This window comes from Neofelis nebulosa, chromosome 13 (genome assembly GCF_028018385.1).
Source record: "Neofelis nebulosa isolate mNeoNeb1 chromosome 13, mNeoNeb1.pri, whole genome shotgun sequence".
NCBI classification, from domain to species: domain Eukaryota; kingdom Metazoa; phylum Chordata; class Mammalia; order Carnivora; family Felidae; genus Neofelis; species Neofelis nebulosa.
The window spans coordinates 71,924,865-71,938,924 of NC_080794.1; the positions used below are offsets into that span (position 1 = coordinate 71,924,865).

At 41.2% G+C, this 14,060-nt stretch overlaps 1 long non-coding RNA gene across 1 annotated transcript in view; it reads right to left on the bottom strand.

Annotated features, from left to right (window-relative positions):
- Positions 1 to 14,060, bottom strand: part of LOC131493349 (uncharacterized) — a 61,205-nt gene that overhangs the window by 30,382 nt on the left and 16,763 nt on the right. Inside the window, exon 2 of the long non-coding RNA XR_009252581.1 lies at positions 12,346 to 12,429. This is a non-coding gene — a long non-coding RNA (uncharacterized LOC131493349). The remainder of the gene's footprint in view (positions 1 to 12,345; positions 12,430 to 14,060) is intronic.

Below are 14,060 nucleotides of genomic sequence, written 5' to 3' on the forward strand. Positions count from 1 at the left end.
GGCTCAGTCGGTTAAGCATCCGACTTTGGCTTAGGTCATGATCTCGCGGTCCGTGGGTTCGAGCCCCACGTTGGGCTCTGTGCTGACAGCTCAGAGCCTGGAGCCTGTTTCAGATTCTGTGTCTCCCTCTTTCTCTGACCCTCCCCTGCTCATGTTCTCTGTCTCAAAAATAAATAAATGTTAAAAAAAATTAAAAAAAAAAAAAAAGAACATCCTACCAAAGAATGAATGGGTCAACCAGGCAATTAGAGAAGAAATTTAAAAATATATGTAAACAAATGAAAATGAAAACACAATAACCCAAACCCTTTGGGATGCAGCAAAGGAAAATACATTGCAATCCAGGCCTATCTCAAGAAACAAGAAAAATCCCAAATACAAAATCTAACAGCACACCAAAAGGAACTAGAAACAGAATAGCAAAGAAATCCTAAACCCAGCAGAAGAAGAGAAATAATAAAGATCAGAGCAGAAATAAATATAGAATCCAAAAACAAAACAACAACAAAAACAGTAGAACAGATTAATGAAACCAAGAGTTGGTTTTTTGAAAAAATAAACAAAATTGATAAACCTCTAGCCAGGCTTCTCAAAAAGAAAAGAGAAAGGATCCAAATAGATAAAATCATGGATGAAAATGGGTTTATTACAACCAATCCCTCAGAAATACAAGCAATTATCAGGGCATACTATGAAAAATTATATGCCAACAAACTAGACAACCTGGAAGAAATGAACAAATTCCTAAACACCCACACACTATCAAAACTCAAACAGGAATAAATAGAAAACTTGAACAGACCCATAACTAGTAAAGAAACTGAATAAGTCATCAAAAATTTCCCAACAACTAAGAGTCCTGGACCAGATGGCTTCCCTGGGGAATTCTACCAGACAATTAAAGCAAAGTTAACACCTATCCTTCTCAAGCTGTTCCAAAAAATAGAAATGGAAGGAAAACTTCTGGACTCATCATATGAAGCCAGCATTACTTTGATTCCCAAACCAGACAGAGACCCCACAAAAAAAGAAGAACTACAGGCCAATATCCCTGATGAATATGGACGCAAAAATTCTCAACAAGATACTAGCAAATCAAATTCAACAACATATAAAAAGAATTATTCACCATGATCAAGTGGGATTCACTTCTGGGCTGCAGGGCTGGTTCAATATTTGCAAATCAATCAATGTGATACATCACATTAATAAAAGAAAGGATAAGAACCATATGATCCTGTCAATAGATGCAGAAAAAGCATTTGACAAAATACAGCATCCTTTCTTTTTTTTTTTTTTTTTTTAAATTTTTTTTTTCAACATTTTTTATTTATTTTTGGGACAGAGAGAGACAGAGCATGAACGGGGGAGGGGCAGAGAGAGAGGGAGACACAGAATCAGAAACAGGCTCCAGGCTCCGAGCCATCAGCCCAGAGCCTGACGCGGGGCTCGAACTCACGGACCGCGAGATCGTGACCTGGAAGTCGGACGCCTAACCGACTGCACCACCCAGGCGCCCCATACAGCATCCTTTCTTAATAAAAACGCTCAAGAAGCTCATGATAGAAGGAACGTACTCAAACATCATAAAAGCCATATATGAAAAGCCCACAGCTAATATCATCCTCAATGGGGAAAAACTGAGAGCTTTCTCCCTGAGATCAGGAACACGACAGGGATGTCCACCCTCCCCACTGTTGTTTAACAGTGTTGGAAATCCTAGCATCAGCAATCAGACAACAGAATAAAATAAAAGGCATCAAAATTGGCAAAGAAGAAGTCAAACTTTCACTCTTTGCAGACAACATGACACTCGACGTGGAAAACCCAAAGTCTCTACCAAAACCAGCATTCTTCTCAAAGCTCAAACAAACAATCCTAAAATTTGTATGGAACCACAAAAGACCCCGAATAGCCACAGTAATACTGAAGAAGAAAACCAAAGTGGGAGGCATCACAATCCCAGACTTTAGCCACTACTACAAAGTTGTAATCATCAAGACAGTATGGTATTGACACAAAAAACGGACACATAGGCCAATAAAATAGAATAGACAACTCAGAATTGGACCCACAAATGTTATGGCCAACTAATCTTTGACAAAGCAGGAAAGAGTATCCAATGGAAAAAAGACAGTCTCTTTAGCAAATGATGCTGGGAGAACTGGACAGCAACATGTAGAAGAATGAACCTAGGCCACTTTCTTACACCATTCACAAAAATAAACTCAAAATGGACAAAAGACCTAAATGTGAGACAGGAGACCATCAAAACCCAAGAGGAGAAAGCAGGCAACAACCTCTGACCTCAGCCACAGCAATTTCTTAATCGACACATCTCCAAAGGCAAGGGAATTCAAAGCAAAAATGAACTATTGGGACCTCATCAACATAAAAATCTTCTGCATTGCAAAGGAAACAATCAACAAAACTAAAAGACAACTGACAGAATGGGAAAAGATATTTGCAAGTGACATATCAGATAAAGGGCTACTATCCAAAATCTATAAAGAGCTCACCAAACTCTACATCCGAAAAACAAATAATCCAGTGAAGAAATGGGCAGAAGACATGAATAGACACTTTTCTAAAGAAGACATCCAAACGGCCAACAGACACATAAAACGATGCTCAATGTCACTCATCATTAGGGAAACACAAATCAAAGCCACACTGAGATACCACCTCACACCAGAGTGGCTAAAATGAACAAATCAGAAGACTATAGATGCTGGAGAAGATGTGGAGAAATGGGAACCCTCTTACACTGTTGGTGGGAATGCAAACTGGTACAGCCACTCTGGAAAACAGTGTGGAGATTCCTCAAAAAAATTAAAAGTAGAACTACCCTACAACCCAGCAATAGCACTGCTAGGAATTTACCCAAGGGATACAGGAATGCTGATGCATAGGGGAACATTACTCCCAATGTTTATAGCAGCACTTTCAACAATAGCCAAATTATGGAAAGAACATAAGTGTCCATAAACTGATGAATTGATAAAGAAGAGATGGTTTACATATACAACGGAATACTACTTGGCAATGAGAAAGAATAAAATCATGCCATATGCAGCAATGTGGATGGCACTGGAGGGTATTATGCTAAGTGAAATAAGTCAGTCAGAGAAAGACAGATATCATATGTTTTCATTCATATGTGGATGTTGAGAAACTTAACAGAAGAATGTGAGGGAAGGGAAGGGGGGAAAATCACTACAGAGAGGGAGGGAGGCAAACCATAATAGACTCTTAAATACAGAGAACAAACTGAGGGTTGATGGGGGTTGGGGGAGAGGGGAAAGTGGGTGATGGGCACTGAGAAGGGCACTTGTTGGGATGAGCACTGGGTGTTGTATGCAAGGAATGAATCACGGGAATCTACCCCCAAAACCAAGAGCACACTGTATACACTGTATGTTAGCCAACCTGACAATAAATTGCATTAAAAAATAGATAAAATATATTAAATATGTGAATAAAAATATTAAAGATAGATGATATATAAATGATAGATAGATAAAAATAATAAATAAGTAAAAAGCACAAGAAGGAGACTTTGGTTCCGGATGCAGATTTGGTTCTAGATTGCTACATATTAGGTTGCTTGTGTGACCTTCAGACAAGTCAATTTACCTCTCTGGACTTGAGTTTCTTCCCTTGCAACAGATCATGAGTTTTGTCATATGTAATGTGAGCAATGTGCCTTAGACATGTGTGGTTACACATTAGAACATTTGAGGAGAGCTTTTTTTTTTTTTAATCAGATGTCCAGGCCTCTACCCAGGCCAATTAAATCAGAATCTCTGGAGAGTGGATCCCAGGCATAGATGTTTTTTAAAGTTCCCCCGTGTGTTTTTTTTTTTTTTAATGTTTATTTATTTATTTTGAAAGAGAAAAAGAGTGTGAGTGCAGCGCTTAGAGGAGTGACAGAGAGAAATGGTGAGAGAGAAATCGAGAGAGAGAGAGAATATGAATCCCAAGCAGGCTCCATGCTGTCAGCACAAAGCATAACTCAGGGCCTGAACCCATGAACCGTGAGATCATGACCTGAGCCAAAACCAAGCGTCAGAAGCTTAACAGATTGAGCCACCCAGGAACCCTCCCTCCATGTGATTTTAATGTGCAGCCAAGTTAAAAACCCAATGAACTAGGTGATTTTTAAGAGTTCTTCCAGGTTTAAGATTCAAAGTACCAGACACTTGATAGAACAAGATAAAGTAGATAGCCCATTGTGTGAATTGAAAGGGGTCAGTGAATATAGTGTGATGCAAATAAAAGTTATGCACTCGTGATTTGGGGCAACCATTTGAAAAGCTGAGCCCAATGTGGTGAAAAGATATACGAATCTGGACAAAGATCATGGGATCGACCAATAAACCTAGAGATCAGCATCCTGGGAGATTTGCTGCATTTGTTAATCAATAAATATTTAGTGAGCACTATAGGCCAACTGCTGCCAAACTCTATAGTTGAAACACAGGCAAATGGGACATGTCCACACTACCAGCAGAGACACTGATCATTTCTCTGTAGGCATCATGAAACGCCTCATGGAGGAGGTAGCATTTGAATGAAACCTTAAGAATGGCTGGAAGTATATGCACACGTGGAACTCAAGTTGGGGGTGGGAAGCACATTGGAGACGGGAGAAAGAGGGTAAACAAAGAAACAAAGCTCCACACTTCACACTAAGCGAAACTGAACTCTGCTTCTCCAAACACAGCTCTTTCGCATCGCCATACCTTTAATCAAGGTATTCTTCCTGCCTCTGACACCTCTCCTCTTTTTACATGGACAAGTCCCGTCATTTCTAAAGAGCCAACTGAGAGTAACTTCCTCTAGGATACCATCACTGAGGCACCAGGTCTGTCTCCCAGTACTTCCCCATGTTTGCCTCTATCGTGAGTCTTACACATAACAGCCCCCATCGTGCTGTGAGCTCTTCAAGGGCAGGAATGTCCCACATATTCATATTCATTCACGGTCTGGTTTCTATTGTCTATCACATGTCCTGGCTCTTATAGGTCTTCGGTAAGTATTTATTTAGCTGGTCTAAGAAAATAGTCTTTTTAAGAAGATAGATTTTATCATTCTTTAGCTCAAATTTTTTTTTTTTAATGATTTCTTGTTTACTTTTAATAAAATCCAGACTCTTTACTGGGGTCTACAAAGTCCTAGATGATTTGGACTCACATGTTTTTCTAACCTTTAATCTTTCCTTCTTTTTCACTACGTACATAAAACAAACTTGAAAGTTTTGAGGCACAAGTAAATTAACTACCCGCCAGGACAAAACTTAACTCTTCTTACAAGGAAAATGAAGAAATACAGATAATCACACTGTGGCATCTGGCATACAATCAGAACTTTCTAGTTATGTGAAAAAGCATGAAAATGTGACCCAAATCCAAGAGAGAAATCAGTCAATAGGAACAGATACAGAAATGAAAGGGATGATGGGATTAGCAGAAAGGGTTTTAAAATAGCCATTAGAGGGGCACCTGGGTGGCTCAGTCGGTTAAGCTTCTGACTTGGGCACAGGTGGTCTGACAGCTTGTGAGTTTGATCCCCGTGTCAGGCTCTGTGCTGACAGCTCAGAGCCTGGAGCCTGCTTTGGATTCTGTGTCTCCTTCTCTCTCTGCCCCTCCCCTGCTTGCACTCTGTCTCTCTCAAAAATAAACAAACATTAAAAAAAATTTTTTTTAAATAGCCATTAGAGGAGATAACATAACTAAAAAAAATCTCAGTTAATCTCAAAGAATGCAGGAAAGGAGGAAAAAGGAACGAAGAACAGATGGCCCAAATGGAAAACAAAAAGCAAGATGGGAGACTCGATCCCAGTTAAAGGTAAATAAACACTCCAATTAAAAGACAAAGATGGGGGCTCCTGGGTAGCTTAGTTGGTTGGCCGTTTGACTTCGGCTCAGGTCATTATCTCACAGTTTGTGAGTTCAAGCCCCACATCAGGCTCTGGGTTGATAGCTCAGAGCCTAGAGCCTGCTTCAGATTCTGGGTCTTCCTCTCTCTTTGCCCCTCCCCTACTAGCACTCTGTTTCTCTCTCTCTCTCTCTTAAAAATAAACATTTTAAAAAAATTTTTTAAAAGACAAAGATTGTCTGACTGGATAAAAGCAAAACTGAAAATAATCACATGGGAAATGGCAAATGTCCAGTTTGACCAAGTCATCAGGTGTGAAAAGTTAAGTAATGGGAGATAAGACTGGAAAGTCTGACTGAAGCCAAATTATGTTGGGTCATAGATGTCAAACCCTATACTTATTTCAGGTGCTTGTGTCTTCTGTGTGCAAATAAATAGTCCACCCCATAAAATGGAATGACTTTTTGGAAGAACAGGTATAAAGCTGACTTATTTTCCAGAATGTTTTAGTTCATAAGAAAAGCAAAGCTTTCTCCCTTCTGATTCTTACCTTCCTCGTGAGGAAACAGGGTGGCCATGGTCATGCATCAGCTGCCCAAGCCACCAATGCATAAATAAGCCAGGTGACAAACAAAACGTCAACCTTTAAGCTACATACTATGATCTTTCTTTTAAAAGTGAAAATGTACTTGGACACTGGAGAAAGTAATAAGTTTAGTCTTCTCTTGTCATTAAATCAATAAAGAAATTAAAGAAAACATTACTCAAAACTGTGGTTCTTGGAAGATATCGCTTTTTTTTTTATTATTGTCATTATTATTATTATTGTTATTTCATTTTTCAGTGGCCACTGAGTATAAAAGTTCCTGGAGTTAAAGGCATAGCAAGATATAGAAAAGATATTGCTTTTGCCTGAGTTTCATGAAGCTGATATCAATCTTTTATTTCATAAACGTCAGGCTGGTTATTGCGTTAAACGTAGGCTTTGGTGCATTAAAAGTGGCAGTGACAGGAATACAAATAAGAGAATTCCCAAGGATACTAAGCAGGGGCCTGGGGAAGGACTGGCTTCCCTCCGACACCCGGAGAATGAAATTCAGGAAAGGTCACACAGCAGCCAGACTTTGGAGATAAATCTAAGCTCAACTGACTCCGTGAATAACTCAGCGGTACAGTTTTTTGCCGTTGTTTTTTCTCAGCCAGAAGAGAAAAGACAAAGGATTTGACTGAGCCTCAGAGGGAGGTCTGGATGTGGGGAGGTCTAAAAAGGCCCCGACTTGCCTCAGAAGATCTGGAGTTTACTCCCCAATTCAGCCGCCCCCAATAGCGCCCTCTGGAGGCCTCAGTTAGATCTGCAAGATAACAGCATTTTTGAGCACTCTTTCTAAAAGTCCTTTCTGGCTTGAAATTTTAAGGACCTAGTACATACCTATAGGGAGCAATCAGTGACATCTGGAAAATACTCTCCAAATACCAGTTGTCCTGATGCCAATCACAACCTTGAGAGGAACGAAGGGTAGAGCTGAGTAAAGCGAGTTTTACCTAAACTGATGGACGAGCAGTTAGCTAACCAACTGATAGCTCTGGTCCTAGGTCACAGGTCCTCTGGCTTCCAACAACACGTCCTCTATCCTATCCGTCACTGCATTTCAACAAATAGAATATAAGGCTTGTTTAAAGGGTACATTCAGGCAAAACGGGGAAACAGTGCTTTTGAGCTCTTCAGGAAGAATTTGGATCTGGGATCAAACAATAAAATGGAATGGGGCTGTCCATCAGGTCAGGATTAAGAATGGAGTTTGCCTACTTCTGAGTATATACTCAAAAGAATTGGAAACATGTCTTCAAACAAATCTTTGAACACAGATGTCATTAGTGCCAGGGAATAAGAACTTTAGGCAGTACATCTGGATAATTTCTCCATTGGCAAACTCTTGACTTCCAAAGTCCCAAGTGCCTACTCTTGCCTTTCCTCATTACTATTCCCTTCAGGTATCTCATACCCTGGTCAGACCACAGGACAATTTTACCTGCCCTACACTTTCCTTACATTATATCCCTGCTCACACTATTCCCTCGGTCTGTATTGGATTCTATGCCTTCATCTAAACATATCTCCACAATTCTGAGAGGCATTGTCTGATGCTTCCAGATGGAAGTGTGTCTCTCCCTTTCTCGTCTGTATACTTTACTTCTTTCCTATAATTATTCCTGAACTTGGCTCAGCTCCCCTCTTAAACAGTACATTCCTCTAAGGCTAGAAGAATGTAGATTGTCACAGCACATGGACTTAGGGACTCAAACCAATCTTATCTTGATCTTTACGGTGTCAAGAGTACTTAATTGCCATCTCACTTTGGATATTAAACAGCAAATGCACAATAATATTTGTTGAGTGTTATTTCTTTACTTATTCATTTTATTTTAAAGCCACTTCAACATTAAAGCTCTTTTTCAATATTTATTAATTAATTTATTTTACAACTTGCTTTTGGAGTAATATTATGTAGTACCAAAACAAATTTACAAAATAGCCATGGACTTCTATGAATATTTTTAGGGAATTTTCTTCTACAATTTTCTAGGGGAAAAAAGGAGGTACTAAAGATCAAGACTCAGGATCTCTTTCCCATATCACCAGGAGAACCTTAGCCTTCAAGAATGTTCCTTGTGACAGGTGTTTACAGCTCCCAGACGAAAACATGCTGAACTGAAAGGAAATACTTTCTTTTCATTGCTTTAAACCCTTATTCACTTGACTACTAAAACACATACCTAATCATAGCACATATTTAAAGTCATGAAATATTTTCAGTACACTGCCTGAGGCAAATGATGTATTGTATATTCATCCCACAGTTCAGTAAATTCTGGATACAAAGACGTAAACCGATGCTCTCAAGGGATCGTGTCAGCGCAAACTTCCCTTAAAAAACAGTTCTTCCTCTCCAGAATTTGATTTTCTTTCTGAAAGATGGTATTCTTTAGATATGTCTCAGGTGACATACATAAATCTAGGCTACAGATCTTTCCTACAGTCATCAAAGTACATTCTGCCCTGTGACCGAATCACTTCCGCACAGGTGAGGCTCTTCCTGCTGTTCCTAGCAGGTTAGAGCTGCCCCCTAAAAGCCTTACGTCCAAGTAGGCATTTGCTAAATGAAATAAAAATTCTCCATTGAATTTGCCAGAGTTCTGATCAACCCCCCGCCACTGCTTTGATGTCTCTCAGGAAGTACTGGCTACCTCAGGGAGTTAGCAGGTAGCAGACATGAATCACAGTGTGGCGTGCCAAGTGCCTCTCTTTGTCAGAGACTGAGAAACTGGTTTGCGAACCTCTGTATTTTATCCATTTGCTTCTGCAAATCCTGTGGTCTCTGCCACTTTGCTTTTTCCAGCAATCCTACCACCAGTATCTTTAGGGCTTTTTGTCCCTCTGTCACATTGTACAGTAGACCACTAGAATGAATGGAAGATTATTTGTGAAACTCTGTTACCATGTGTGAGGTACTGTGCTAGATGCCTAGAGACTAAATCGGGAGAACAAATATGGCCGCTTACATGGTGGACCTCACAGTCTAGTGGGTGAAGACAGGCTGTCGGTCAAATCATGACACAATAAATGGCTTACAGATGCAGTAAGTGCTACATAGAACAGCATGTACTGTTGAGGTGGTAAGAGGGTTTACAGGAGGCTCTGAGCTGTTCAGGAAGGACAGGGATCACTTCTGCGAGATAGTGAAGCACTAGCTGAGAACTGACTTGTGAGTGGGAGCTGACAGTGGAGGTGAGCATTCCAGGCAGAGCTAGTGGCATGTGCAAAGGGCCTGTGGGAAGGAGTCTGGGAGTTATGAGGGCTGAAAGTCAGGTTGTAGGGTTAGAGCAAAGAGAGTTAGAGAGCGGGGAAAGAGAGAGACCTAGAGAGGAAGGACCATGTCAAGTCATACAGGCCCTTAGCTCTACATTCCAGGGTCCTTATTCTATGAGTCTCAGAAGTCAAAGGAGAATTTTTTTTTTTTTAATTTTTTTTTCAACGTTTTTTATTTTTATTTTTGGGACAGAGAGAGACAGAGCATGAACGGGGGAGGGGCAGAGAGAGAGGGAGACACAGAATCGGAAACAGGCTCCAGGCTCCGAGCCATCAGCCCAGAGCCTGACGCGGGGCTCGAACTCACGGACCGCGAGATCGTGACCTGGCTGAAGTCGGGCGCTTAACCGACTGCGCCACCCAGGCGCCCCGCAGAAGTCAAAGGAGAATTTTAAGCAGAGGGCTGACCTAATTGGATTTGGGTTTCAAAACCAGTGGGAAAATTACTGATACAAAAGGAGGAGAGGGCAGCAAATTGAGGGGGAAGAAATAGTAACCAGCAGATTAATATTAACAATGTTTTCATTAGTGAGCTTTTGCTGTGTCCCACTCTCAGTCCTAAATTGACCATCTAGTCTTAGAGAAGCAATCCATTTGAAGTCATCTCCAAGTAGATCCTTGACAACCCAACCTGCCGTATTAACTTTCCGGCCTTCAGAGGTACTAATGGAAACGAGGGGAGAAAGAGCATCCTCCGTGGCCCGCTCCTAGAAAGTGTGGTGCACCTGCTGGCAGTCACTAACTCACTGGGTTTCAGCATGAGATGAGCTCAGAGGCCACCTGAGTATGCAGCTCCCTGGGCCTCTGGTAACTACAGTGTCACTGTGCAGCCAGCTCCAAACCGCATTCCTGTCCCGGAAGACCATGACTGAGTGAGGACCTCAGTCGCATGCCACCTCACTCTTGCAAGAATTCTGAGCATGTGACTTTAAGTTATAGGTCCATCACATTACTTTTGTATATGAACCAATCCCTCTCTTTGCTTTCCCTCTAGGGTGTTTTTAATGACAATGATTCCTCACTATAGCCTTGAGCTTAATACATAATAGGGGACTGTCTGACAAGTGAGGAAGATTTTTTCCTTTTTTTTTTTTTTTTTTTTTTTTTTTTTTCAAGAGAGAGAGAGAGGGAGAGAAGGAGAATCCCAAGCAGGCTTCATGCCATCAGCACAGAGCCCAGTGAGGGGCTCCATCTCACAAACCTCAAGATCATGACCTGAACCGAAATCAAGAGACGCTTAACCGACTGCACCACCCAGGTGCCCCAAGGAAGTTTTTTAAGTGAGAACCCCATCAACTTGTGCATTTAATCATCTTTATGCGGATGATACAACTAAATTTGGGACTACTGTTTATTTAGAAAGACTCCTTAGGGGCGCCTGGGTGGCGCAGTCGGTTAAGCGTCCGACTTCAGCCAGGTCACGATCTCGCGGTCCGTGAGTTCGAGCCCCGCGTCAGGCTCTGGGCTGATGGCTCGGAGCCTGGAGCCTGTTTCCGATTCTGTGTCTCCCTCTCTCTCTGCCCCTCCCCCGTTCATGCTCTGTCTCTCTCTGTCCCAAAAAATGAATAAAAAACGTTGAAAAAAAAAAATTTAAAAAAAAAAAAGAAAGACTCCTTAAACATCAAAGACATTCTACCTGACGTCGTGAACCTTTATCGTCAATCCTATCTTCCTAATGAAACTAAATAGTCTGGTCCTGGCGGGCTCACTGATTGTCAAACCTGCTATGTCCACAAACCCAAGAGCGACTCTACAGAAGTCCCCTTGTCCTCTCCCTTGGTTGAAATTCCACCAGCCATCAGGGTCCATATTTCTAACAATACCTCTTCTGTTGAGCTCTTCCTGATTACTGCCCCTGAAGAGGCCATGATAGCTTTCTTCTCTAAATCTTCCAAAGCTTTTAGAACACAGTTTGCCTTTTAGACCAATGCCCCCACGCACACACTCCCTAGGTTGTAAGTTGTTTGAAGGCAAGGGCTTCAGCAATGACCATCTACTGCCTGCTGGTGGTGTTTGCAGAGTGCACTCCATGCGTCGAATGTAACTGACATGCAGATGGTCCCCGAGAGCCCCAAACTTAATCCCAGTCCTCCCAAGGCTGTCTCAGCAATGCAGGGAAATATGTTTCTCATGTTTGAGCTACTATTTCCATCAGCAAGGCTGGGTCTTCTTGTTGCCAAGATCATCATAAACAAACCTACAAAAATGGTTTGCAATCCCATGCATGTAAATGTGTGAAAATCACTGACGAGAGTAACGGGTATGTATCTGCTACTGTATCCAGAAAAGTTACTTATCTATGTAAGCAGCTCTTTGCTTTTCCTACAGAACTTTGTACTGCTAAGGAATTGGGGCCACTCTGATCCTTGTACTCATAGTACCCGGAGCTATGCCTGGTTGATAGAAGCCCCACAAATATTTGTGATTCTGGTATGTTTTGCCACCATGATGAAAGTACTACATTATAACAGTGTTATCCCTTCCCAGACATATTTCCATTTTAAAAAGGACACCTGCAGAAAATAAAGCTTGTCCTACATCTTTAATAAAGTTGGCTGCTGCTTCTTTGAACCACAGCTATGGGATGGCCCACTCACCTCTCAGAAGATTCTCTGCTCTCCCAGCTCTGTTTTGAGTTTGCCAACCGCAGGGACAGAGTCGTGCATGCATCTGTCAGTCACCTGGCACAGAAGTGAGCAGACAGAAAGAATACAGTAAAGATTTGGTATTTCTGACCATATTATGTGCACAATCTCAAAAGCTGATGGGAGAGAGTACACGGCATTGCCCCTTCCAATCCCAGCTCCAGGAATGGACACTACTGAGCACCAGGCTATCCTATGCCAGAACATTCTCACCCACACTGAAGAAGACACGTCCAGGTCTTCCAAAAGGGCCAGAACTAAGCAGTCAAAAGAGGATCAATAAAACAAGGATTTGGCTCTGTTACTTGTGAACTTGACTTTTTTTACCTACGTCATCACCAAGAGATGGTCAGTCCACTAAACCTCTTTATCCTGTCAAGGAAAAAGTCCATCTTTGACAGCCCTGCCTGTAGAAATTTATCCTGATACTGAGCCTGTCTTCCATGTAACTTCCTACTATTGGAGGAAAAATTAGGTCCTTAATGACAGGGATTTTTGTCTTTTTTTCTTTGTTTAATTCTTAGTTAACATACAGTGTAGTCTTGGCTTCAGGAGTAGAACCCAGTGCTCATCCCAACAAGTGCCCTCCATAATGCCCATCACACTTTTAGCCCATTCCCCACCTACCTCTACCCTCCAGCAACCCTCAGTTTGTTCTCTGTATATAAGCATCTCTTATGGTTTGCCTCCCTCTCTGTTTTTATCTTATTTTTCCTTCCCTTCATTTCTGTTATCTGTTGTCTTTTTCAAATTCCACCTATGAGTGAAATCACGTGATATCTATCTTTCTCTGACTGGCTTATTTTGCTAAGCAAATACCCTCTAGTTCCATCCATATTGTTGTAAGTGACAGGATTTCATTCTTTTTCATCACCAAGTAGTATTCCATTGTGTGTGTGTGTGTGTGTATTTAGATATAAGTATATATATGTTTATATATATATGTATGTATGTATATATAATGTATATATATATATGAGAATATATATATATATATATATTTAGATATATATATAAAACCCCAGTGTCTAGAACAGAGCCTGGCACAGAGTAGCACTCAATACTTTTCAAATGAATGAATGAATGAATAAGTCCTCACTCTGCTTCTCAGAGCCACATGGAATAAGTCTCCCTCCTTCCACATACCACCTTTTTAGACAATGAAGCCCCTCACCTTTCTGCTAAAATTTCTCCAAGACAAATTTCCAAGCTGCTTCACTATCCTGGTCAGTCTTCTCTGACCACTAAATCAAAGTGCTCAACAGGCTGGCTCAAGGTGGCTTTATCTCTCTCTTTAATAAGACTACAGATCCTGTGAGAATGGGGTCATGGTCACAATTAGGTATATAATATGCATTATGCTCTCACAGCCTGATAGAGCACCTTGCATCACAGCATACAGTAAGTGTTCAATAAATGCTGATGAATGAAGCTGTTAGCCTCCCTTTAGGTTGGTAGTGCTCATCTGGATTTCCATGGCAAGTTCTCTTGCTTTTTCTTCCTTTCTGTTTTGTCTATCTTTTCTCCGTAACATCCACTCTCAATGAACTCCTCCCTCCTAGGACCAATTGGGGCTTATCATTTATTAGGAAATCAACAACAAAACACACTAACTCGAGCACCTGGGTGACTCAGTCAGTTAAGCATTCAACTCTTGATTTCAGCTC